Source organism: Oncorhynchus keta, chromosome 26 (genome assembly GCF_023373465.1).
Source record: "Oncorhynchus keta strain PuntledgeMale-10-30-2019 chromosome 26, Oket_V2, whole genome shotgun sequence".
NCBI classification, from domain to species: Eukaryota; Metazoa; Chordata; class Actinopteri; order Salmoniformes; family Salmonidae; genus Oncorhynchus; species Oncorhynchus keta.
In genome coordinates, this window is record NC_068446.1 from 25,636,439 (window position 1) to 25,663,795 (window position 27,357).

A 27,357-nucleotide genomic window follows, 5' to 3' on the forward strand; every position below is an offset into this window, starting at 1 on the left:
TACATAAAAAAACAAAATACCGCATAGTTTCCTGAGAAACGCCATCTCTGTCGGCGCCCCTAGAATGTCACAACACAACTGATTGGCTCAAACGAATTAAGAAGGAATTAATTTTCACAAATTAACTTTTAACAAGGCACATCTGTTAATTGAAATGCATTCCAGGTGACTACCTCATGAAGCTGGTTGAGAGAATGCCAAGAGCGTGCAAAGCAGTCATCAAGGCAAAGGGTGGCTACTTTGAAGAATCTCAAATATAAAATATATTTTGATTTGTTTAACACTTTTTTGGATACTACATGATTCCATATGTGTTATTTAATAATGTTGATGTCTTCACTATGACTACAATGTAGAAAATAGTAAAAATAAAGAAAACCCCTGGAATAAGTAGGTGTCAACTTTTTACTGGTACTATATATATATATGTATGTGTGTATATATATATATGTATATGTATGTATGTGTATATGTATGTATGTGTATATATATGTGTGTGTGTGTGTGTGTGTGTGTGTGTGTGTGTGTATATATATATATATATGTGTATATATATATATGTGTGTGTGTATATATGTATGTGGGGGGGATTTAGAATGCATTTTGCAGATGCTATCTGTAAATATTTAAGATACATTTTTATAAATAATATTTAAAATTGAACAAAAAATGTTGTGCAGCAAATAACAGAGCCATTTTCGGCTTTGGATGTACATTTTTTCAGTATTTAAGAAGTGTTTTGAATAATGTATGAAAGTATATTGTACAAATAATAAAAATGTAACTTGTTATTCTCATGGTGCTCTGTGGTCTTTATATTGTACAATGATCATATCAAAAACAGTATTTATTTCCCCTACTGTACATTATGAAGTTAATTTGAACATATTTCATATAATGCAGTTGTGTATGTTTGTGAGATGTTTATATGGTAAGGCTGGTATATTCTCACTGCTCTCCACACTTCACTTCATTACCACTAGGTGGTGTTGTATCACATGTGATACCGTTTAGAAAAAGAATAAAGACAACACAAACAAAGGATCAAAGCACCAAACACACTGCTGCCTTGTGCGCTTTTAATGTGGGTGGATTTGAATCCATATAGTTGTTCAAAAGTGACTGAAGAAGACAAAAAAAAATGAAAGGTACTGTAAACAATCTGAGTGTACAAAACATTAGGAACACATTCCTAATATTGAGTTGGAACCCCTTTTGCCCTCAGAACAGCCTCACTTTGTCGATGCATGGCCTCTACAAGGTGTTGAAAGCATTCCACAGGGATTCTGGCCCATGCTGACTCCAATGCTTCCAATGCTGGCTTGATGTCCTTTGGGTGGTGGACCATTCTTGACACACGGGAAACTGTTGAGTTTGAGAAACCCAGAAATGTATCAGATTATCTTACAATAACCATACATTCAAAAGTAAACCCATGCATTATGTTCTGAAACATTGAATGCAAAATGAATGACAGTGTGATGTAGAGTCCCTCATCTCCACAACCGTGAAGACCACGCAGAGGCTCCCTCAAACACATCCAACAATGTAATTACAACAGTTGGCTGACATTCTCTATCAACAATGGCTTTTTCAACTGTGATAACTTTTCAGAGTGTTGTTATTCTTACCACACTGTTTGTGTTTTTCCTCCAGAGGCCTGGACTGTGGTGTGAGGTCACTGATATAAGCAGAGTACCTAGGAAGCACTGCAGCCAGCTGGTTCTTGCTGACACTGGAAATGGGCTCACTGTCCACAGCATTAAACAGGTCATCAGGAACACACACCGCCTGCTTGTCACTGGGACCAGGGTCACACACACAAAGCAACAGTTTACTGACAGCACTACATTACATCACAACTATGCTCAAAGTGTGACTAAGCAATGCTATGGCATTGCAGTATCCTTTTGTGGTAGAACGTTTCAGGAGCTTCAAACACGGCCACAAAACAATAGTTCACACACGTGTAGTCCAAAGTCTTCAGTGTTTTAATCTTTGCTCATCTCTGTTGCCATCTGGATCCTCTTTAGATCAAAATGAAGAAGAAAAAATCTCATCTGTCCAGAGATATAAGACAGTCTAGTAAATGAAAAGTGGCCTCTCCACAAAACCTTACAAAGTAAATAAAACGGTCCTAGTCAGTGACTACGAGAACATGTCCTTCTGCATAGACGGAAAAAGACTGTACCTTTTATTCAACCCTTCAAGTATTTTATCAGTTCATTGGTTATTTTCTGTGAAGTACACAAAAATAATCAGATCACAGAGTCTAAATTGGCTACATTGAAACTCGACATTGAGGTTCATTGAGGTTCTACTGCATTGGTAAAACAAACAGGACTTTGTATGTATTTAGACATTGATGAGAAGGTAATGAGATGTCATCCTCACAGTCAGGTCGGCGTGGGTGTGTCTCAGAGGGTTGCCCTCCAGTGTCAGGATATTCAGTCTGACCAAGGGCAGCTGGCAGACTGGCTCACACATACAAGGAAGACATACAGTAGAAAATCAACAACACTCAATGATAGCTCCAGGCAGTTAAACACTACACAGGACATTTTGGGGTGTTTTGACTTGTTGGTATTTGTGCTGTGTATACATGTGTTGTGCACAGGTGGAAGAGTATAGTATGCACTGAGGAGAAACCAGGGGAGATCAGATCAGATCTGCTGATGTCATTGTTGATTAGGTCTAGGCACTCCAGGCCTTGAACTAGTGTGATTTCCTCAGGGACACTTTTCACCTTGTTGTCCCTCAGCTCCAATTCACTAAGAGTGTACAGATGTTTCACGTGCTCTGCCTCCACCTCAATCTGGTTATAACCCACAGGGCACACACTGGTTGAGTCAATGTTGTTCCAACATCATTTCAATTAAATAACATTGAATTAACGCGAAATAGACGTTGAATTGACGTCTGTGCCAAGTGGGTACCAACATGCAGCTCCTACCAGACAGGTGATATAAAGCTGTCAGAGATTGCATAGGCCATTTATTAATTTACAAATAATTCATACAGGTGATCTCATTAAGATTCAAAAGCTCTTCATTGAGGAAACCTGACCATCAGTATCCTTATCTTGAGCCTTGAGGAGGGCAGTTCGGGAAGAAAGAGCAGTTTGTTTTGTCTCAGACAGCGCTGGTCTAGAGACACCATTTGAGGCAAGATTGGAGGTATGCTCTCAAACTGATTATGTGTGCAGTCCAATCTGTGGAGGCATTCATACAGGATGTTATGCTTCAGCCATGTTTATGACAAGAATATTGAAGTGGACGCACACATTTCCATCCGGCAGACAATATATAGAAAGACTAAACAACAAAGAAAGCAAAAACTTGCTGCTAATGTTGTCTTACTTTCCATGACATTGATTCCTGAGGGAAGGTTCTTCAGCTTGTTGTTAGAGAGGTTGGTTCAGTTTCACCAGATGATTCAAGTTGCCCAGACAGTCAGGGATGGCAGTAAGCTGGTTGTTGGAAAGATCCTTTCACCAACAATAGAAAAACAAGTCAGCGAGGATAATCAAAAGAGTTCGTCTGAGATAATCACTTTGTTACCTTGACATGTTTTCTCCTTCATCTTTTTTTCAATAGTGTTTTAAGCCCGATTCTGAGCTTACGATGTCATCCAGGTTTAGTGAGCTGTCCCACTCCTTCTGGCAGCTCCTCCAGTGGATTCTGCTGCAGCTGCAGCTGGAGACAGCTGACATCTTCAAACTAAGTAAAAATACTTTAAAGTATTACTTAAGTCATTTTTTGGGGTATCTGTACTTTACTATTTATATTTTTGACAACATTTACTTTTCTTTTCACTACATTCCTAAATATTTTGAAAAACGTTTTACTCCATACGTTTTCCCTGACACCCAAAAGTACTTGTTACATTTAGAATGCTTAGCAGGACAGGAATGGCCCAATTCACGCACTTATCAAGAGACAATCCCTGGTCATCTCTACAGCCTCTGATCTGGCTGACTCTGTAACGGCAGATTTCCTCTTCGTCTGAAGAAGAGTAAGGATCGGACCAAGATGCAGCGTGGTAAGTGTTCATGACGATTTATTAAAAACGAACTGAACACTGAAATACAAAACAATAAACGATGTGATGAAAACAAAAACCGAAACAGTACCGTGTGGCGACAAACACTCACACGGAAACACCCACAAACCAACAGTGAATCCCAGGCTACCTAAGTATGATTCTCAATCAGACACAACTAACGACACCTGCTTCTGATTGAGAACCATACTAGGCTGAACACAAAAACCAACATAGAAAGACAGACTGCCCACCCCAACTCACGCCCTGACCATACTAAAACAAAGAATAAAATAACAGAACTATGGTCAGAACGTGACAGTACCCGCCCTCCCCAAAGGTGCGGACTCCGTCCGCAAAACCTGAACCTATAGGGGAGGGTCTGGGTGGGCGTCTGTCCGCGGTGGCGGCTCTGGCGCGTGACGTGGACTCCACTTTACCATAGTTTTAGTGCGCCTCTTAGCCCGCCACTTTTTAACTTCATTGTTGGTTAAGCATGTGACTAATACAATTTGATTTGATTTGATCACTGCGTACCACTCTTCATATTTTCAAGCATGGTGGTGGCTGCATCATGTTATGGGTATGTTTATCATTGGCAAGGACTAGGGAGTTTTCTAGAATAAAAACAAATGGAATAGAGCTAAGCACAGGCAAAATTCTAGAGGAAAACCTGGTTCAGTCTGCTTTCCAACAGACACTGGGAGACAAAGTCACCTTTCAGCAGGACAATAACAAAACACAAGGCCACATTTACACTTTAGTTGCTTACAAAGACAACATTAAATGTTCCTTGCAAGTTGCAGGTTGGACTTAAATTGGCTTGAATATCTTTTACAAGACTTGAAAATGGCTGTCTAGCAATGATCAACAACAAACTTGACAGAGGTTGAAGAATTTTAGAAATAACAATGTGCAAGAATTGTACAATCCAGATGTGCAAAGCTCTTAGATACTCACCCAGAAAGACTTGCATGTGTAATCACTGACAAAGGTGATTCTAAAATTATAGACTCGTGTGTGAATACTTACGTAAATGAGATATTTCTGTATTTCATTTTCAATAAATTTGCAAAAATGTATAGAAACATGTTATTTCCATTTTGTCATTATGGGGTATTGGGTGTTGATGGGTGATGCAAAAATATATTTAATCAAGGCTGTAACACAAGAAAATGTGGAATAAGTCAAGGGGTATGAGTTTCTGAGGGCACTGTAAGTTTCAAGTTTTATTAGTCGGTATACATTGTCCAACGAGTTGCTTACTTGCAGGTCCTTTCTCAACAATGAAAACAACAATAAAAGACTGAGCAGACTAATAAGAGTCTGGTAGCAGCAGTTGTGATGTGTGTGTAGCATCAATGTACAGTATACAGTATGTTGTGTCTGTGTGTGGGTGTGTAGATTTGTGCTACGGTGCAGAGAATCAGAGCAGGTGGTCATTCCAGTTCAAGTGTTCGGCAGTCTGATGAATTGTGGACAGAAATAGTCTCTGAGCGTTTTGGTATCAGACCTCATTGTCCGATACCGTCTGCCTGACGATAAGGGAGACAACAGCTTGTGGCTGGGGTATGTGGGGTCCTTGATGATGCTACATGCCTTCCCCAGGCACCGTTTTGAGAAGATGTCCTTCGATGGGTGGGAGCACGGTCCCCGTGATGTACTGGGCCGTCTTCACCACCCGCTGGAGGGCCTTGCGGTCGTGGACGATACAATTCACATATCAGGCTGTGATGCAACTGGTCAGAATGCTCTTGATGGTGCAGCGGTAATATTTGTAGAGGATCTGGGGCGGCATGCAAAATTTCTTCAGCCACCTTAGGAAGTAGAGACGCTGTTGCGCCCTCTTGACAAGAGTGGTGTTGTTGCTCCATGATAATTCCTCTGTGATGTGGATCGGGGCATGTTCCCTCTGCTTCCTGAAGTCAACAATTAACTCCTTTGTTTTGCTGAATTTGAGAGACAGGTTGTTATCATGACACTACAATGCCAGTTCACTTACCTCCTCCTTACATTCAGACTCTTCGCACACATCCACACCCACATCTGGCATCCAAACACACACACTCACACACACACAATCACGCATACTGTACACAACCACACATGCAAACACAAAATCACCATATTTGCTGCTGTTGCTATTTGTTATATTGATTCTGCTGCTCAGTCACTTTAATAACCCTGATTACACAACTACAACCAGTATCCATTTCATTTATTGGTACTGATATTGACCTTGGATATAGTGTAAATTGTCGTATGTATTTATTTTGTTCCCATGTATACTTTTTATTTCTCGTGTGCATTTATTTTACACGACATCGTTGAGGAGCTTGCAAGCAAGCATTTCACTATACTGTTTACACCTGTTGTATCCTGCGCACGTGGTAAATACACTTTGATAAAGGACACCTGCATCTCTGTAGTGACTGGATACACCATCCAAATTGTAATGAATAACTTCACCATACTCAAAGGGATATTCAATGTTGCTGTTTTTACCCATCTACCAATAGGTGCCCTTCTTTATAAGGCTTTGGAAAACCTCACTGGTCGACTGAAGGGACGTTACAGATAATTGTAGGTTTGGGGTACAGAGATGAGGTCATTCAAAAATCATCTTAAACACTATACTGGCAAACAGAGTGAGTCCATGAATACAGTGCATTCAGAAAGTATTCAGATCACTTTACTTTTTCCATACTTTGTTACGTTACAGCCTTATTCTAAAATGGATTAAAAAAAAAATTCCCTCATCAATCTAAACACAATACCCCATATATATTTTTTAAATGTATTAAAAAAAAAGAAGTAAATATCACAGTTACATACTGTAGGTATTCAGACCCTTTATTCAGTAGTTTGTTCAATCACCTTTGGCAGCAATTACAGCCTGAAGTCTTCGTTGGTATGACGCTACATGCTGTGCACAGCTGTAATTGGGGAGTTTCTCCCATCTTTCTCTACAGATCCTCTCAAGCTATGTCAGGTTGGAAGGGGAGCGTCGCTACTCAGCTATTTTCAGGTCTCTCCAGAGGATGTTCGATCGGGTTCAATTCCAGGCTCTGGTTGGGCCAGTCAAGGACAATCAGAGACTTGTCCTGAAGCCACTCATGCGTTGTCTTGGCTGTGTGCTTTGGGTCGTTGTCCTATTGGAAGGTGAACCTTCGCCCCAGTCTGAGGTCCTGAGCGCTCTGGAGCAGGTTTTCATCAAGGATCTGTCTGTACATTGCGCCGTCATCTTTCCCTCGATCCTGACTAGTCTCCCAGTCCCTGCCCCTGAAAGAAATCCACACAGCATTATGCTGCCATGACCATGCTTCACCTTTGGGATGGTGCCATGTTTCCTCCAGACGTGACGCTTGGCATTCAGGCCAAAGACTGCAATTAAAGGGCAAATACCAGAGAATCTTGTTTCTCATGGTCAGAGAGTCCTTTAGGTTCCTTTTGGCAAACTCCCAGTTGGCCTGATTGGTGGAGTACTGCAGAGATGGTTATCCTTCTGGAAGGTTCTCCCATCACCGCAGAGGAACTGTGGAGCTATGTCAGAGTGACCATCGGATTCTTGGTCACCTCCCTGACCAAAGCCCTTCTCCCCCAATTGCTCAGTTTGGCGGGGCGGCCAGCTCTAAGACAAGTGGTTCCAAACTTCTTCCCTTTAAAAATGGAGGCCACTGTGTTCTTGTGTCCCTTTCCAAATCATGTCCAATCAATTAAATTGGCCACAGATGGACTCCAATCAAGTTGTAGAAACATCTCAGGATGGCGGATGCACTTGAGCTCAATTTTGGGTCTGAATACTTACATAAATAAGATATTTCTGTTTTTATTTTTTAAGGCACAAAAATGTCTAGTAACTTGTTTTCACTCTGTCGTTATGGGGTATTTGTGTGTAGATTGACGAACAAAAAATATGTAATACATTTTAGAATAAGGCTGTTACGCAACAAAATGTGGAAAAAGTCAATGGATCTGAATACACTGTATATAATTCCCCTTTGACATTAAGGGGTACTATGTGTAGGCCAGTGACACAAAATCGGAATTTAATACATTTTAAATTCAGGCTCTAACACAACAAAATTAGCAAAAATAAATTAGTGAGAATACTTTCGGAAGGCACTTTATATCACTTATCCTGTGCAAGCTTTTGTGCCAACCCCATTATGGTGTTTCAGGTGCCAAGCATATTGTCATACAGCAGCAGTGTAGGAGGAAGATCCTTTCCAGTTGGTGGTGGTAATGCAACATATTGGATGTGTAACTACCGTTGGTGGAAGAAGGTGAGGACCAAGATGCGGCGTGGTAAGTGTTAATCATTATTTTAATAAACTGAACACTAAATACAACAAGGAACAAAAGAAACAACCGAAACAGCTCCGTCAGGTGCAAAACACACTAAACAGAAAATAACTACCCACAAATCCTAGTGGGAAAACAGGCTGCCTAAGTATGGTTCTCAATCAGAGACAACGACAGACAGCTGTCCCTGATTGAGAACCATACCCGGCCAAAAACAAAGAAATACAAAAACATAGAAAAGATAACATAGAACGCCCACCCTAATCACACCCTGGCCTAACCAAAATAGAGAATAAAAAGCCTCTCTATGACCAGGGTGCGACAGGATGCCAACCGCCGTTAAACCTCACAGAAGAAGATGAAAAATTAATGTATAACTTGTTTTTGTTGGTTGCTCCATGCCAACTCTTTGACCAAATTTAATTTGAGGTATTGAGTTTCTTAAAGCTATAATCCTTAGTTGCTTCATACATTTTTTGACTTATGCCCATTGATTCTTAAAGAATAGTTCAACTGACATACCCCATTAGAACCCCAAATATACGTTTGTTTTTCTCCAATGTTTGTAAACAATGTATACAGTGAAAACAAACACTGTATAGCCTCAAAACATGGTTAAAATTCTACATTTATATCATGGATGGTCTATCAATTCATGCATAGGGCTATGAATTTGAGAATGGTTACATTTCTCCAGCCAGGGGCGGGGAGAATGCTTTATTGTTTTAATTACGGATTCTAGCTTTAAAGGACTAATCCTTTACCCCACACCCTCACCTTGCAATCACTGACCAAGAGATTAAGGTCTTGGAACCCCAATACACTTGTAATGTATCTATTCGGTCAGTGTGTGTGTGTGTCTGTGTGTGAGTATAGATTGTGTGGCCTGCGCCTGCCAATGGAGGCTCTCAGTCTACAAGGCTGCAGGATTCTACAAGACTTCACGAAACCTATGTCACAACATGGCACTGTGAAGGGGAGAAATGTAGGGATGATTAAGCTATTAGGGAAAATGATAATGTCATGCCAGTGGCCTGTTCTGGGGTCTTCATGGTGGTATTTGTCAGGGCATGTGTGAGAACGGTGAATGATTTAGATACCGCAGTGCCAAAGGCTAACAAACAGGGGAGAGGGATAGGCCTACTGTGATGGGAGTGGAATTTTGCGGAGTTTTTAAACCAGGTTTTCGGATGTGCTTCATTTCCAAAGGGACAGGTTGCTGCTTGATGAAGTCTGAATGAAGGTTACCCTGCTGACAGCCCTTAAACTCCTGTTGAGCCGACAGCACACTAATGGCAGCCAAGGGGAAGCTGAGTAATTGTGGGGTTAGCCTGGCAGACTGTGACACATTTCCTGTCTTGTAATGGGGGAAGATGGAGTGTGGTTTAGGACTCATTACTGATGGTGTTGGTGGTTTCAAATTGCTTGTCACGCCGGCGTGAAAGCGACCTCTGGTAACTAAAAGCTGCTGCACACACTCCACAATATTTCCAGCTTTAATCTCCAGGGAGGTTACAGTAAAAGTTGGTGATTTATTCGTCCCGCTCCCGCCTGCACCCACAGCTGTTCATATCGCACCCGCCCACCCCCCTACTGCAGGAACTGGTCCCGAACCCAACCGCAGTCCCGCAATTTTATTTTAGGCATAGACTATGTGACGCAGCTCACTTGCCAGCCATGGTCCCAGCAATTTTGTGCCATATAGGCCATATCAAAATGCTCAAAAATAACCTAAGATATAGGTTAAAGCTGTAAGATGTGATTCTTTGGTCGACCCAACAAAATGAAGATCTATCATTGTCATTGAAAGCAAATATGTTCTATGTACGCTATTTCTATGCGTCCTTTTTAGAAGTTTTGATTTGGCTTTTAATTTAGTACACCAGCTTCAAAACAGCTGAAAATACAATATTTTGGTTATGGAAAATATACGGAAATATATTTCACAGCGGTTTAGATTGTACAATAATTATCTACACTATACTTGCTTGTTTTGCCACATATACTGAAATTAGGCAAACTAGCAATCGGGAAATGGCGGAGCGGGTATCCTGCGGGAATGCAGACTGGCTGGAAAGGCAACAGGGTGGAAAGTATCTTTCCCTTTCCTAAATAGACAAATAATACATGTTTCATAGGAACATTCATGATGGCTTGAATGGACTGAGGACACCGAGGTGAATTAAAATTGTATGCATACTGCATAGTTTGAAATGGTTGTGACAATGAGACAAGAAATGCACAAATTCATAATGATATTGAATGATCATTGTGGAAAATCTGACCCACTATGTCTGACCCACTATAATCAGACCTATAACTTATTTGCACTCATTCATGTCCTTTGTCAGCCAGAAGTGGAGAGTGTTTGGTTTCGGATAGGTATTTGACGGGAACTCTTTGACCGCCGTTTGATTGCAAAACTATTTGAACTGCTTTGGATTTTGGGATGACTAAGAGCGGAACACAGTTTGCTTAAGTGTACAGAGTGGTGGTATCTGACACCTTGAAGCACAGTCCAGGTGCTTTCAGTGAATGTTATCATGGAGTCTCTGACTGAACCCCACGCTCATGCTGACTGCTTGTCTAGATCAAACTGTGGCAAGTCTTTGTTGCTGCTCTGATGCCAGATAAACTTTGCCAAGTTCAATGCAATAAATCATCCATACTGAGAAATAGCCTGCCTTTCACGTCTGACCAAGAAGTTTAGTTGATTTTTCACTATTACAAAAAACAGCAATGAGTTTAATTAACTGATAGAATACTGACATGAATACTGACATGGCTAAAGGTCAATCAGATTTGTGAGCATGGTCCCTAGCTGTGTGATGCCGCTTTCCATGTTGTCTGTTGTCTGTAGCTAATGAGGTGTGGAAACACTTTGTTGCTTTTATGAATTTTGTCTTGCTGCTTTTTGTTCTATGTTGCTCTGTCTGTATGCTATGTCTTGCTTGTCCTATGTTGCTATGTCTTGCTTGTTCTATGTTGCTATTGTCTATATTGAAAATTAGCCGGCTGGCTAAAACCGGCACTTTTACTGAAACGTTGATTAATGTGCACTGTCCCTGTAAAAATAAAAAATAAACTCAAAAATTTTTTTTTTTAAAAATAATAAACTGCAATGTACCATTTGTCTAACATAAATTGTCCTAAATTGTTATGGATCAAAGCTTCAGTCTTTAGTACATAGGGAAAATAATCGGTAGTCATGTATATTACAGCCTTTCATGTTTCCTAAGCTTTCCCCCTTTAAAACATGTAAGAAATTGCCATGACATCATGTAAGCTCTCTCTTCTCTTGTAGGTTGAAGTACCATGTCAAATACCTTTTTGGAGCTGTTAGTACATGCATATGTCTTAATTCACTCAATTTCTGTTGTTTTTTCTGCTTAAGCGGCAGAGAAGAATGCCCAGACTCTGTCATGACACACCTGCAACCCAAGCTGCTCTCCAAGCACCTCTCCTGCCATTCCTGACCCCCAACGACGCTCCCTCCCACAATCTGAGAAAGAAGTTTGTTAGATACTATAATAACCCAAAACAAGCATATATAGTGTCATGCAGTCACATATAGGTATCTGTGTTGGACCTGGCTGGGCTGTGGGAAAGCTGTGAGAAAGCCACAGAGTCATTTCTAATTCCCCTTAGACAAACTGTTTTCACTGCAGTTGGCAGAATATAAGACAGGTCTTGAATGTCTCATCCAAACGTGTTTTCTCTCTCGCCTGACTAAATCAAATTCGAGTGGTGACTTTTGCAGGGCTACAGTAATTGCCCCTGACTGTAGTTTAAAGCTAGCTCTGACTCCAGATTTTGGGACTAGGTTTACTGCACCTGTAGTCTAGAGTCGGGAGTGTTTGCATGTAAACTGCTGGAAGCAAAGAGCTGTATACCTGTCAATCGTTAACTAATCCAATGCTGTCTGTCTCCCAAGAGGAATGAATAATTTCCTAAAGCATTACCATGACCGTGGAGAGAGATGGAGAACACCAGCGGTTTGTGACAAATCATTTTTTACTTGCTCTAATCATTATTATTTCTCCCCTTGCTTTCTACTCAGATTTTGATGGGAAAGATGAAAACATTTGGCTTGATCTTATCTACACAATATTCAGTCATGCCATCCCAGGTAGCACATAATGTTCTGAGAACCATATGTTTCTTAAAGCTCGGTGAGAGCATGGTTGTCCTATGGGTATTTTGCATGCAACCTTTCCATAATGTTCTTTGGACATTCTCACCACATTTTAAGGAACATGACAAAATAACATTATTTTCTTGGTATTTCATTACTTTAACAGAATGTTTCTTATTTATAGGTACAAACATGGTTGCATTTAATTAAATGTTTGGTAATATTCTAAGAATGTTCTCCAACTGGTTTGACATGGGAATGTTCTCAAATAGTTCAGATAACGTTTTAAAAAAAACATTATTTTGCGGGAATTTCAGTTCTTCAGCGTAACTTTTTCTGCAGGTTTCCTCATGGTTCTAATTAAAGTAATGTTCTTTGGAAGTTATTTATGTTTTCTTGTGGTTTTTCTGGAAAGTTTTCTTAATGTTCTGAGAACGTTCTAAGAATGTTATTGAAAACACATTCATTCATACATTCTGTTCTCACCGTCAGCAAAACTCTCACTCCTCTATCTTGTTAAGTGTGGTCATGTGTGTTGGCCTTGTCCACTAACATAGCATGCTAGGTCCATCCTGGTGGTGCAGTGGACTAATTCCATGGATAGAGAACAGAACATCATAGGGTTGAATCTCAATGATGCCGTGCCACAATAAATAAATAAATATGTTTGTTTGCATGATTAATGGCTAAGCAAATTCATTTCCACGTGTGCTATTAGTGCTTGGAGTTTAAAAAAGTAGGGCCCTATAAAATCTGTGTTGAGGATGGAATCACGGAACCTAGACATTAAAACGAAATTCAACAATATTAGAAAATGTAGAAAAAAAGAAGGAATGGGAGCGCTGCTAAGGTACACAATAGTAGGTTTTGGTAGACAGAATGTGCTCTTTGCGAAAAGGGGTAAATTGGTAATCAGAAAGAAAGGAGGACCAAGGCACTCTTCATGTAATTAATTAAAATGCCTTTATTTGTATGGCATGTTCAATGGAAACAAAGTTTAAAATCTTGACGTGTTTTGGCTGCATGGCCTTTGTCAGGGAGTACTATTCAAAAATGTATTGAACTTGTTAGGAAATCAACTAAATGTGTTAATTTGCCCAAGTTAATCATAAGACATGAACAAAATGCATCAGTGATTTGTATTCTTCTGAAACGGCACAGGAATGCCCCCATCTGTGTGTGTTGTGTCTGGTACACGCATATGTCTAGTCTACACTCTGTGTAACCATTAGCGATAATGCTAATGATAATGGTCTGCTGGTAGATGGAAAGGCTTTCCCAAAAACCTTCTCAATGAAATGTTAACTACAAAGTAGCCTATGCCTACCTGGCAGAATAATACCATGATTATTTGTATCAATCTAGTTGTCATTTGTTTTGAAAACTCTGAAATGACACTACGGGCACTAAGCGCTACGGAAACCCCTCTAACCAAAAAATGGTCTCTGGCTGGTGAGCACATGCATGAAAGTGTAACTACACCCAAAATTCTACATTTCCCAGATGCCAAAAGTGGTCCCCTGATGTGGTTTAAGCATTATTGTGGACTTTTACATTAAAAAGTGTGAGATTGAGAGAACCCACCCCCGATTTTTCTCTTCAAAAAATGTAAAACTGGGAAAACAAATTGGAGAAAATGGAATCGGGGAAACATTTTACGGATTTTATAGGGGCCTAAAACAACTAAGCAGTGTTATTGTAAGTCTTATTGAAATATTCAGTGATAGTTTTAAGTTATTCAAAAACCTACGAATAATCTCGAATTTCTGTTCTCAGAACCATAGTAAAAAGTACGTTCCCAGAACAGGGGAAATGTTCACTTCAGTTTTCAGAGCATTTTATCGGTCAGGAAACTTACGGCTTCGTTCCCAGAACCAATGGAAAACCAAAAACGTATGTTCCCACAATTTCCAAGGAACCAAATATGCTAGCTGGGATATTGCTGAGTATTTTGTTTGTATTTGTTATTCTGTTTCATTCTGAGATCTACCTATATCAAACGTAGAGACAGCCAACCAAGCTGTGGTGCGAGTCTAATATCACATAGATCAAATCACACTCTTCACCCATAGTTCAGGTCCTGCTCCCTTCTCTTTTTCCCCAGAGGAGACTACCCTCTCTACTAAACACTGGAATCAAAGGCAAGCCGGTTGGGAAGCAGGCTTTGAACACAACACATGTCTGTGCCAGTCCCCCAAAAGTAGAATACATCAGGTAAAAAAAATATATATTGTCTGTCATATGTAGTGGCTGCAGGAAGCAGTCCATCCATTTCTTTCTAGTATTAAAACATATATATATGGATATATTTTTTTTATTTTCACAAGTAGTTTTAATCCTCTTCAATTCCTATTTGTTAGAGGTGAGATAGGCTTGACTCAGAGCACATTCGTTGTTTTTACTTTATTTCTGTTTATAATCTTGCATGCCTTGTTATGAATTGAATTAATGTTCATTTTTACATTCTGAATAAACACTTGCACATAAATCTGAACAAGAATCCAACATATTAGCTACTAGTTAACTCTGGGCAAAAAATAGTATATGGGAAAGGGAGTGAACGTTATTTATAATAAGGGTTACATGGAGAAAATCAGACCTCTCTGAAATGAAAATGGATGGCCTTCCCTTCAGCAAAATATATATTACCTAAACCCTCCCTGAACGCTTGAAACAAGTGACCCTCGCTCCCGAATGGCACAGCGGTCTAAGACACTGCATCTCAGTGCTAGAGGCGTCACTACAGACACCCTGGTTTGAATTCAAGCTGTATCACAACCGGCCGTGATCGGGCGGAGCACAATTGGCCCGTTGTCATCCGGTTTGGACGGTGTAGGCCGTCATTGTAAATAAGAATTTGTTCTTACCTGACTTGCCTAGTGAAATAAAGGTTAAATATAAAAATAAAAAAATACCCAAAATGATCATGAAAACATAAAGTGGATATCAGAGAACATGCCTACCATTTACCCTCACTTCATGGACAGACCACAGGCTTAGATATGCAGTTTAAGAAACTGTTCTTCATTCTGCAATTATTACATGGCAACACAGGAATTTTGATAGTGTACAGGGCTGCATGCCAGAACATTGTGGGTTTGCAGACCACTGTGGACAAGGGTAGGGGTGGAAAGATCTCCTTTATAGTAAAAGCATTGCATGAGTCTATCATCGTATTTGCAGGTCAGAGAAAAGATTGCCTTTTATTTTAAAAATCCTGCAATTCTATGTCATTTTACATACTAACAGAAGCTTTTAAAATACCACACAAATGACAGAAATTACAATCTGGTCCTCATACCGTCAAGGCCACCTAATCATCCCCAGCTTCCAATTGTTTAATTCATCCCCCTCCTCTCCCCTGTAACTATTCCCCAGGTCGTTGCTGTAAATGGGAATATGTTCTCAATCAACTTACCTGCTACAATAAAGGTAATAAAAAATATATAATTTACACTATCCCAGCAGCTATCTTAGAAATATAACTTCGCTCTGTGCTTTTCCGAGCATGCACTTCGTAGCCTATAGGCTATTGATAATTTGATTGAGACCACACTAAATAGCCTATAGGTGCACTTGATATTGTGCGCCCTGCAGGGAATCAGAGATGAGGGGTGGCATCGGGCACACATCGGTATATAGCCTAATAAGCATCTAATTCTAAAACACTGAGAAATATAGACATTTCATCAATTACAAATTACATGACCCTCCCCTGGACTAGATTTAAACAATACTTAACCCTCCCCTTCACTGAAATTGAAGAAGCATGACCCTCCCCATTTTCCTCAAGGTACCCACACTGTAAATTTCAATCCATCCCTAACAATCCTTAACAATGAATCATCTCCACAGTCCCATCTCTCCTAAACCAGCAGATGGCACTATATACTCACCAATGAACAGATAAAGGCAGCAATATAAAACATGTAGCATGTTACAGCACTACAGAATGTGGCTACTTTAACATGAAATCAGTCTGGCGGTGTATTTATAATCAAACTATTATATCTATCTATTATCTAATCTAGTGGTTTTAGAGTCATGGTTTTTCCAAATACCAACACAGAGATAGTTGACAATCTCTTGACCCTTCTTACTTTCAGATCGGTTGTGAATTCTGATTTGTAATTACATTTAATTTACAATTGTTCTGCAGACAAATCAAGCAAACGTGTGTGACTCACGGTAGCCTACATAATGGACAGGCCTTGACAGGATCAGTCTTCCACCAACCTCAGTTTTACACTGTTAAACGCCGTATGTCAGATCTGTTGAAACCACCGAATATGATCATTTTCGATAATGTATTATGTTCTATACTCAACATTGCAGATATTAAGGACATCAAGAATAATGCATGCAACTTGATTGTAGGATTATGGTAGCTGCATGCTACGTTCAGTCTATTGCATTGCCCAGCTTCTTTTGGTTATGCAATTATAAATAAAAACACTTGAAAATAAATATTTGGAAAGGGTTTAAGACAAATATAATTGTGCAGTATTTTATAAATGCCATTGTATTTCAGGTGAAATAAAGGCAAGTTGTTGTAGTTCTTATTTTGAAATTCCAATCTTCTCAGAAACCAGAGAGGGGAAATCAGAACAACATACTCCTTGTCCATAGAAGCATTATTTGCTAATAACAATAAATATGCCGTAAGTTAACGATATCTAAAGCCGTACTCTGTCTTATACGCAAAACAGTAAAAAAAATGACTCAAAAGCATCAATGCTCACAGGGGAGCCCTTATTTGCAGCTAAATATACTTCAGAGAGTTGAGGGTTGTCGAGGGGAAAATAATAGCAGTGGTGCAAATCAATGGTCGAATGTCACACATAGCAGCTCACTCTCCCGGCTCAGCTAGACTGATATGACATAAATGGATAACTAGGCATCATTACATGAGAGATTGTTTGCTTAGCTAAATTGATTTTTCGGCTCCTCTTGTGTGGTGTGTCGAGCTCCAGTGCTCTTCTGCACATTTTGTGCCTGCTGTTTTGAAAATCCCTGACACTGTATCTGTGTGTCCGTGTGTGTGTGTGTCCATGCATGTGTGTGTGCGTACTTGATTGTAGAGAAACATTTTAATTTATTCCCACACTCACACACACACACACAAACACATACACATGGCTACAAGTGACATCATTTTCCACAGTGCTCTGGTTTGTAAGTGTTGTCGGAGGTGGGTAGAAGATCACAAGTTTCATACAGGTGTACAGTAACAATTGGCCGTGTGGATTGATGTTGCCAACAGATGGCTTGTGGTTAGGGACCTGCGTGACTACGGCAGCAAGCCCAGGAAAGGCATGACTATGGCAGCTGTGTGTATGGAAATGATTTTCTTGTTTGTTTGCTTTTTGGCTGCTAGAGAGCTACCATGCTCTTAAGGACCCTAATCCCTCTGGAGTGCAAGCGGAAATTCTGATGGGTTCAACAGAACCTTCAACAAAGTCCCCTGCTAAAACTCAATTAATTTCAGGGATGATAGAATGCATGTTGTTTTCAGTCAGCTTAGCACTGAAGGAAGGACACCTGATATCAAAATAATCTTGAACTTGTTACCCTCAGCTCAGGTAAATATTGGTTTATGGGTGCTCAAAAGCTTTCTCCTGTTTCATCCATTGTGTCAACAACTGGCACAAAAAAACCTCTAAGTTTGCCTTGGCTCTCTTTTGGAAAAAAATATAATGTGGTTTGAGCTTGTCATCTTTAGGGTTTAACAGTTCATCAATCCAGTAATGTTCACAGACAATTTTTCAGCAGCTGTGTAGGGCTTCCTCTTGGCTTAGCTTAGCTTAGTTTATCCGGCCTCCCCCGTGTTAGTGTGTGGCTGTTGTGTTGTTTAGCAGCCGGATGGCCTCTACACATACAGGGTGTCAAAAAATGAATGAGCTCTCAACTCTGGAGGAGAGTGAGCTGCAACAACAGCGAGGCTCTGAAACAAAAGCCTGCGCACACGTGAGAAATCTGAAATGTCAGGAAAGATACACTTTTTGTCAAACAAGATTGCTAAATCATCTGTGTATGATGATGATAACAATAGTGTTGTGTCGTTTGGACCATCACAGCCTGTTGTGATGTGGTTAGAAGTTCACTATAAACAAAGTATACATTTTCCTGAGTCATTTACATGTTGTTATCCATAAAATATTTCAAAAAGCTTTAGCCATGGCTAGGGCCTTGTGTTTTGCATTATAGCACTGTGCTTTTACTGTGATTTCCAGAATTATCCGACTAGTGTCGCTGCAGGTAGAAAATCCTAGGAAATGTTCTAGATTTGACACAAGGTGTCTCCAATCAATCAATCAATCATTCAATCAATCAATGTCTGGTTGTGCGCACATGTTTTGTCAAAGGGATCACTTGAGTCAAGGAGAGGCGTAGCTCTCTGAATCTTGATTGCACAACGCCTATTATTTGGCCAAGAATATTATTATAGATCAGAGATTCTACACTTCACTTTGCTCAAGCTAATCCTCTCCAAGTCAATCAATGGTCATCAGAAGTTGCAAAAATGGGTAAATATGGGTTTGTACAAGCGGGGAGTCAATGAAACCAACCATGGAAGTATATGCAGGTATATAAAACAAAAGAATAGGAAATTCAAGATTAGAATATTGCTTGAAAAAAAAAAGTGTCAATACTAGAAAAAATACTGTCAATGTCTATTAGTAAAATAATACTAATATACATAGTAATCATCAAAACAACAATACAAAAGAAATAGCCATGTGCACATTTGTATCACTGATATCTTTTTTTTTACTTTACTGAGGCGTTCTCTAAGTCTGGTCCTAATTATTAATATTTTTTGGCAGTTATCTGTAGTATTCATCTTTTTCAACGAGCTGTGAGATGTCCTCATGGGCCACTACATTTTTTTGCCCAAATATCTGCGTCTGCAGCGGATGCTCCTGGACACCACCCAAGGCTGGTCTCTTTCTGTTTCAGGCTGTGCCCATGGAGTGTGACCCTGCAGAGGCCTGTGCATTAATCATGACGTGGAGGGAGGGCCCCAGACAAGCCTGGGACATTCCTGGGACAGCTTGCTGCTGGGCAGGTGAAGCAACCAGCCACGCCGACACTGCTGGGAGGGCAAAGTAGGGGCCAGGAAGGGTTGCTAAGGGGCTGTTCCCCACTGTGAGTTTACCAACTGAACTCCTGACAAGTAAATAGGTTGAGTAATTAGATATTATAATTAAAGATTAATGGTGTCAAAGGAATTGTCCTCTCAACGTGTGTTTAGGCTAGCTCCTCTGAAGTTGCCCAGCCGTAGTGATGCATTCAGTCTCAGTCCCAGTTTGCATTGTAAATATGACGGTGTTGATGTCTATGTGGATAAATTCACAGACCAACAGTCCACTCCTTCATGAGCTCTTGGATGGTTTCCAACATGTAAAACCTAGCAACAGGATTTCTTAGACCTCTTAGAGACCAAGTGGTGTGCTGGCACACAAACCAATGACATATGGATCTTTGTTGTGCTTCTTCTTAGTGTATTTTGTCAGCTGGCTGTTTAACTGACTGTCAGGTTTGCAGACTGAATTTATATTCTAACCTGACTGGATTGATATTCTTATTAGAGCATTATTAACAGCAAAGTTTTCATGGTTTTGTACTTTTGGATTAGATTTTTTGTTGCTTTTCAAATAGTTTGTGTTTTGATTTACAAAATGTTTAATTAACTACGATCAGGTCTTGTTGTGTACACAACAGTCATAATATTGTTGCCAACCATGGCTGTAGCTACATACTGTATGAGGACACAGGTCTAGACCTCTGTCATTTAAAAAAATATATATATATATATATAAAAATAATAGTAACTTACGAATTCAATCTGGGTCTCAACTGACTGTTTAGGGTTAGAATAGTGGAAAACATGAGGTGCAATTTCAAAACTTGGTTATGCAACAGTAGTTTTCTCTTGTTGTATGTCAGTCACTGACAGTCACTCAATAAGCCCATGTCAGGTAAAACATTTTAGAGTGTTAAATGAGTCTAGTTAGTCTATCCAGCTATGTAAACGTGTAGTAATCAAGGCTGATTTACTGACCGGCCACACAGGGCCTGTGCCCAGGGGCCTGAACCTCCAGGGGGCCCCCATGGATTTTGTTATTGACTCTCACTAAGATATCATATTAATATGGATAAATGTGTAGAATTGCAGGAAATGTGCTTTTAAAACTGTAAATGTGTCTCCCCACCCCATGGCAAAATGTGTAGATTTGCAGGAAATTAGCTTTTAAAACTGTCAAAATTTCTCCCCACCTCATTGCTAAATGAGTAGAATTTTAGGAAATCTGCTATAAAACTGCAGCAAAAAGAGTTATGTAAAGTAAGTGTTTTTGTTTACTTTTGTATTTATTTTTTTTACCCACGCTAACACACTGTTATATTAAAAGTACTGCACAATTCATGTAGCCTACAGTTGGCCAGCTATTAGCTTAACCACCAATCAAGCAACGTTATGGACTAAATGTTCAAATCCTGTTGCTGCGGGATTATTTTGCTGTGACGGTATACAGTAGGTCAAACTAAGATGCTACATCTGTATGTTGTCGATCTATATAGTTCACTGAAGAGGAGCGAGTGTTGGTTGTAGTTGACCTGTGGTTGGATGGATGCAGCGTAAAGCAATGGCCTTAACTTGTGTTGTGCTGCATTCCTTCTTAATTGATGATGACAGTTGCAATTACAAGCGACAGTCAGTCTAAGTGAAGCAGACACTCAATTTTGTGGACACCTATTCCAGAACTCTGGGCTGACCTACATGACCTTTTGGATGGCTGCCATGTTTGATGGCAACCAGTACTTCAAAACATTGTGCCTAGGTTATTTTGAGCTTTCTGTCTTAGTAAGTCACGGTAGAAATGACAAATAAACATGCTCAATGTTAAATCCCCTATTTTCCCTTCCCAACTCCTGTCTGGTGACATTATTGTTCAAGACGGACCTCTCTAGAGCTCTTACACAAGTCTTGGATTGCTGCTGCCATGAAAAGCATTAGCCCAGTAAACTGTTTAAGATTGCAGTGTGTAATTGTCCGAAAAGATAGCACACTTTCAATGTAATGTGTGTAACTTGAATTCTTAGCTAACCTGCCTAATAGATATGTGTGACAATGATAACGTCATCCGAGCCTACGGCACTGTTTCAACTATGCAACTGTTGGAACGAACAAAAGCTTTGGTGAAATCCACAGCCAGCTAAATCAATAAACATAGATTTGCGATTTTCGATTTTCATTCTGTCTCGGAATTTTTGTATTGTGTAGAGATTTGAAACATTGTCCAATATTTTAACGAAACAACTGAGGCCAGAAATTAGCACATGATTGGACTACATATCCCTACACATGAAAATACTTTCGTTACTCTACTCTTAGTTCACTGAACTGTAATATAACCTATTCTAAATGCAAGTTGACATAGCAGCCTGTCAAACAATCCCCCTGCTTGATTAGAACATTTTACATGGTTAAAACTCTGAAATTAATATGGATAAATTGCTCTATTAATTTCTGACTACTTTGAAATAGAAGCACTCATATGTTTAAATTGCTCACACAATAATATGGTATAAAATATTGAGATGATGATCATCATAATCATTACGCTAGTTCAAAGTAGCCTTTACTTGAATTACTAAAAGCAGTACATTCATGTAATGGAATATGGGAGCAATATGCCATGGAGCAGATTAGAACTCCCCTCATTTCTCACAGATTACTAGTTTCTCAAAGATGTAATTGTAATACATTTTTATGTAGTTATACTAGGTGATTTGATGTGACAAAATTAGAATAATTGTTGTGTGTAGTGTTTGTCAAAATGCAAAATCATACTCATCTTCAGAATCAAGCATGAATAGCATTCTGTTCTTTACATTTTTCCATTCATAGATATTTGGTTGCTTTTGGACCTTATCTACTTATTCATTGCTGTACTTGTATAAAGTTTCTAAACCACTTAATGCTTACGCTTGGTCACATATACCTCCTAATTTGCTATTGTTGGGGATACAACAGTTTCCTATAGTTTGCTGATCAGTTGACATTTGCACAATGAGGAGCCGAGTAAAGGCCTGTGTTTTGAAGTTTGTGTCAATAAAGGTCAGACTTAGGTCATTCTTTTCGATGCCTGTTTGGGGTAGGATGCTGTACCCCCCAACTCGTAAATAGGGAACACTGTTTGAACAGAAGCTGGAGGCCAGGGGAGTGCCCCCCCCACACACACACACAGCCATCACTAAAGCAATATTCTCAGCTGAGTCAGTCAGTCACCACAAGACAGTTTATGCCATCTTTAGAGTCTCTGCCACTTGCCACTCATGAAGACGTCCAAACAGCACAGCTTTGAACAAGTTGTCAACATATACACAGAGTTGTGCCATTATTAGTGTTAATCATGTTGACAAGTTGACAGGCTGTCACCGATTTCTCCATTTCCCATGTTGATTTCTAGAATCCTTAACCACCACCCCCCCCTCCCCTGCTCATGCAGCAGCGTCTATTGTCTGTGTTAAGTTTTTGAAATGCCGCCTGGATGACTGCTTGTATTGAGAGATGAAAGAGGAGGGATTGAGCTGCCTCGCCCTCCGCTTGTTCTGAAACATGGAATAGTCAGCGTTTGCTCACCTGGACATACAGTGGGTTCCCAGGCATTAGCAAACAAAGCGGGACTCTGCGAGCAGAGCAGAGCAGACATGCGTAACAGCTGTCCATCGCAGGCAATGCTGAGAAACCCTTTCCCTGCGTCCCTGTTCCGGTCCAGAGAGAGACTCCTGCCTGCCTCACTGTTGTCTGCAGTGTTGTTCACCGTTGTAATCGTTTAAACATATTTTTAAAGACGCTTCTGACTTCATGTGCTTCTGCTGCAGGAGGGGGGCATTGCCTAGGCAACCAAAGACTTGTTTGCTACAACACCTTGTTTGTTTCAGCAAGGAGCAACCAACTTTCATCACTTTGTTACTGCGGAAACTGACTCAACACCATGAATGGCCCGCCGTCTAGTCTTCAGTCAGCTGTTCGTTCCACAATATACAAATATATAGTTTGGAAACAGTTAAGATGGTTATTTGAATTTCATGACGGTTTTCATCCATAATCATTGATTACAGGATTATACTGTAATTGTGCCTGCCCCAAATGAGATGCAAAATAGAGCTTCCTTTTTACTATGAATTGCTAAAAGTGATGAGTGTATAGTACACACAAATAGCAATAAACCTAGCTATGAAGGCTAGAGTGGAGCTTGTAGAGGTCAGAGAGAGTAGCTTCCTTTCTTTAGTCTCCTCATACAGGGAATGGGGAAAAACAACCTTGTGAATAAAGTCATTTATTTGGAGTATGATCAGCAACAGCACCATTGTCTTGATGCTGTCTTCATATTTTTGAGATTAACAGCGATATCGCTCATAGACGTGTCAGCTAACTGAAATAATAGCACTTGCCAAAGATTGTAATTGGTTGAGTGATGAACCATTAGTGATTAAAGGGTCTTAATGGCAGTTTAACCACCCTAATGGAATAATTTAACCAGCCAGGAAATTGGATCAAGGAAAAGCTTGAAAGATGTTACTTAATGTTGTAGATGTTTAAGACCAATATATATATTTATATATATATATATATATTATTGTGATTGTATCGTCAATATGATTCATGTTGCATTGAATTATGGAAATGTTGTATTCATCAAACTGTAACAATGTTGTCATTGATACTGTTGCGTAATAAAGCATTTGCATATTACACATCAGCCTTTGCATACAGTACCTCCCAGTTGACTGTGCTGTGTGCTTATGTGAATAGTGTGTGCTAATGGCCTGAATAAAGCAGAGACTCCACACACCCAACGGGCTTTTTAGGGATCTGTGATTGCCTTTAGGCTCCCTTGGTTACGTTTTTAATGCTGGTCAATAAAGCATGCTCCTGGGAGAAGTGTGAAGTAGTAACTGCGTCTCTTAATTGGGTGTGAAGTGAAATATGGGCCCTAACAAGGTTATTCACATGGTCATCCACAAATCACCCCTCCAAGGCCCGGGTTAAGACTCAGCACCACTCGTAAAGGCCAATCACGTGAGGAATTAGTAGTTCAAGGTAGCTCTTAACAGCTGGGAAGAAAAGCAGGGGACTTGTGAAAGGGGAACACCCAGTGGGGAGGGGGTTTATTATTTTTAAGCTGATCTAAACACCTGTGCCACCCCCACTCCTTCGTTACCTCCCCCTTACTCCCCATCCGTTCCCACCTCCAATAGACACCTTTACTAAGCGCAATAATTTGTCGCCAAACTTTTTAATGAATTGGCACAGATCAGTGAGTAAACGTATTAGTAGCTGGTTTGATATTGGTGACATCATGTGAATGGTGTGTGTGTCTAATACTCTTCCCCTCCCTCCCTCTCATTTTGAACCTTTAATCCCTGATTGGAATGGCAGGAGGGGTTGGTTGGGCTAGACTGGGCCTTGTTTTCAATGCCACGCATATAGTAGAGAGAAGCAATGTTATTTCACATTCCCAGTGGGTCAGAAGTTTACATACAATAAATTAGTATTTGGTAGCATTGCCTTTAAATTGTTTAACTTGGGTCAAACACTTCAGGAAGCCTTCCACAAGCTTCCCTCAATAAGTTGGGTGAATTTTGCCCCATTCCTCCTGACAGAGCTTGTGTAACTGAGTCAGGTTTGTAGGCCTTCTTAAATGTTCTATTGGATTGAGGTCAGGGCTTTGTGATGGCCACTCCAATACCTTGACTTTGTTGTCCTTAAGCCATTTTGCCACAACTTTGGAAGTATGTTTGGGGTCAATGTCCATTTGGAAGACCCATTTGCGACCAAGCTTTAACTTCCTGACTGATGTCTTGAGATGTTGCTTCAATATATCCACATAATTTCCCCAACCTCATGATGCCATCTATTTTGTGAAGTGCTCCAGTCCTTCCGGCAGCAAAGCACCCCCACAACATGATGCTGCCACACCCGTGCTTCATTGTTGGGATGGTGTTCTTCGGCTTGCAAGACTCCCCCTTTTTCCTCCAAACATAACGATGCTCATTATGGCCAAAAAGTTATATTTTTGTTTCATCAGACCAGAGGACATTTCTCCAAAAAGTACCATCTTTGTCCCCATGTGTAGTTGCAAACTGTAGTCTGTTTTTTTTTATGGCGGTTTAGGAACAGCGGCTTCTCCCTTGCTGAGTAGCCTTTCAGGTTATGTCGTTATAGGACTCGTTTTACTGTGGAAATAGATACTTTTGTACCTGTTTCCTCCAGCATCTTCACAGGGTCCTTTGCTGTTGTTCTGGGATTGATTTGCACTTTTCGCATCAAAGTATGTTCATCTCTAGGAGACAGAACGCGTCTCCTTCCTGAGCGGTATGACGGCTGTGTGGTCCCATGGTGTTTATACTTGCGTACTATTGTTTGGTTTGTACAGATAACCATGGTACCTTCAGGCATTTGGAAATTGCTCCCAAGGATGAACCAGACTTCCGGAGGTCTTTGCTGATTTCGGAGGTCTTTGCTGATTTCTTTGGATTTTCCCATGATGTCAAGCAAAGAGGCACTGAGTTTGAAGGTAGACCTTGAAATACATCCACGGGTACACCTCCAATTGACTCAAATGATGTCAATTGGCCTATCAGAAGCTTCTAAAGGCATGACATAATTGTCGCTGTTTAAAGGCACAGTCAACTTAGTGTATGTAAACTTCTGACACACTGGAATTGTGATAAGTGAAATAATCTGTCTGTAAAAAATTGTTGGAAAAATGACTTGTGTCATGCACGAAGTAGATGTCCTAATCGACTTGCCAAAACTATAGTTTGTTAACAAGACATTTGTGGAGTGGTTGAAAAACAAATTTTAATGACTCCAACCTAAGTGTATGTAAACTTCCGACTTCAACTGTACATATTACCTCAATTACCTCATATCCCTGCACATTGACTCAGTACCGGTACTCATTGTATATTCATGGATTGCATATTTCATGGACTGATGCCCAACTGAGCATTCTACTCAATGCATTGTCAATGAGCACTGATGAAGATTTAATCTAAAGTGCATTACAGTGGCTTGTAAATACAATGACATTCAAAAGGAGGCAAATAATTATCAGGAAAACCTTTTGTCATCATTTTGATATCACCACATTGACTTTAGATGCAGTATAAAGTTAGCTAGCTTGCTAAGATTGAAGTGAGGCCACCAGATTTTGGCTGAGTAACTTTGGCATTGCTAGCTTTTTTTGACAAACTTTGCTAGCTAATGACAACATTGCCATGTCTAGAGTAAATTTGACAACATGATATTGCTGGAAAAGTTGTTTCCTACTAAATATTTGACTACTTTAGCTATGTCATCGTATTTCCAGGCACAATAGTGTAATTTAGATAAAACAGTAGTGAACCTCTGTCCAGAATGACTAGGCTTATCACCACTTTGAGGCACAACTAGGGCGTCACCGATTAAAGGGTGGCTTGAGAACGTTCATAACAATGGCATGACGCGATCGAGTGTTGGAGCTGAAACCTATGAATAGCCTAATTTATTGTTATTTTATTGTGTTACTATTTTATTTTTTATACATTTAGCACAAAAAAAAATGAAAGTACTTTTTAACTCTGCATTGTTGAGAAAGGGCTTTAAAGTAAGCATTTTACAGTGAAGTCTACTCCTCCTTGAGGAATCGATTCTTGACACTCATAATTGAGAATTTCAATAAGCATTTCTCTACGGCTGGCCATGATTTCCACTTGGCTACCCCTACCCCAGTCAACTGCCCGGCACCCTCCACAGCAACCCGCCAAAGCCCCCACCATTTCTCCTTTACCCAAATCCAGATAGCTGATGTTCTGAAAGA

General features: G+C 40.1%; 1 long non-coding RNA gene across 2 annotated transcripts; it reads right to left on the minus strand.

Moving 5' to 3' along the window:
* Positions 1 to 1,044: 1,044 nt before the first annotated feature.
* Positions 1,045 to 23,359, minus strand: LOC118359151 (uncharacterized). 2 transcript variants are annotated; one of them, XR_004820612.2, is made up of 4 exons: positions 23,130 to 23,359; positions 2,395 to 2,474; positions 1,632 to 1,801; positions 1,045 to 1,365 (listed from the first exon to the last, which is right to left on the minus strand). It is a non-coding gene; the product is annotated as an uncharacterized LOC118359151 (long non-coding RNA). The 2 variants fall into 2 exon arrangements; XR_004820611.2 differs by lacking the exon at positions 23,130 to 23,359 and having other exon boundaries at positions 2,395 to 5,054.
* Between the last annotated feature and the right edge of the window lie 3,998 nt (positions 23,360 to 27,357).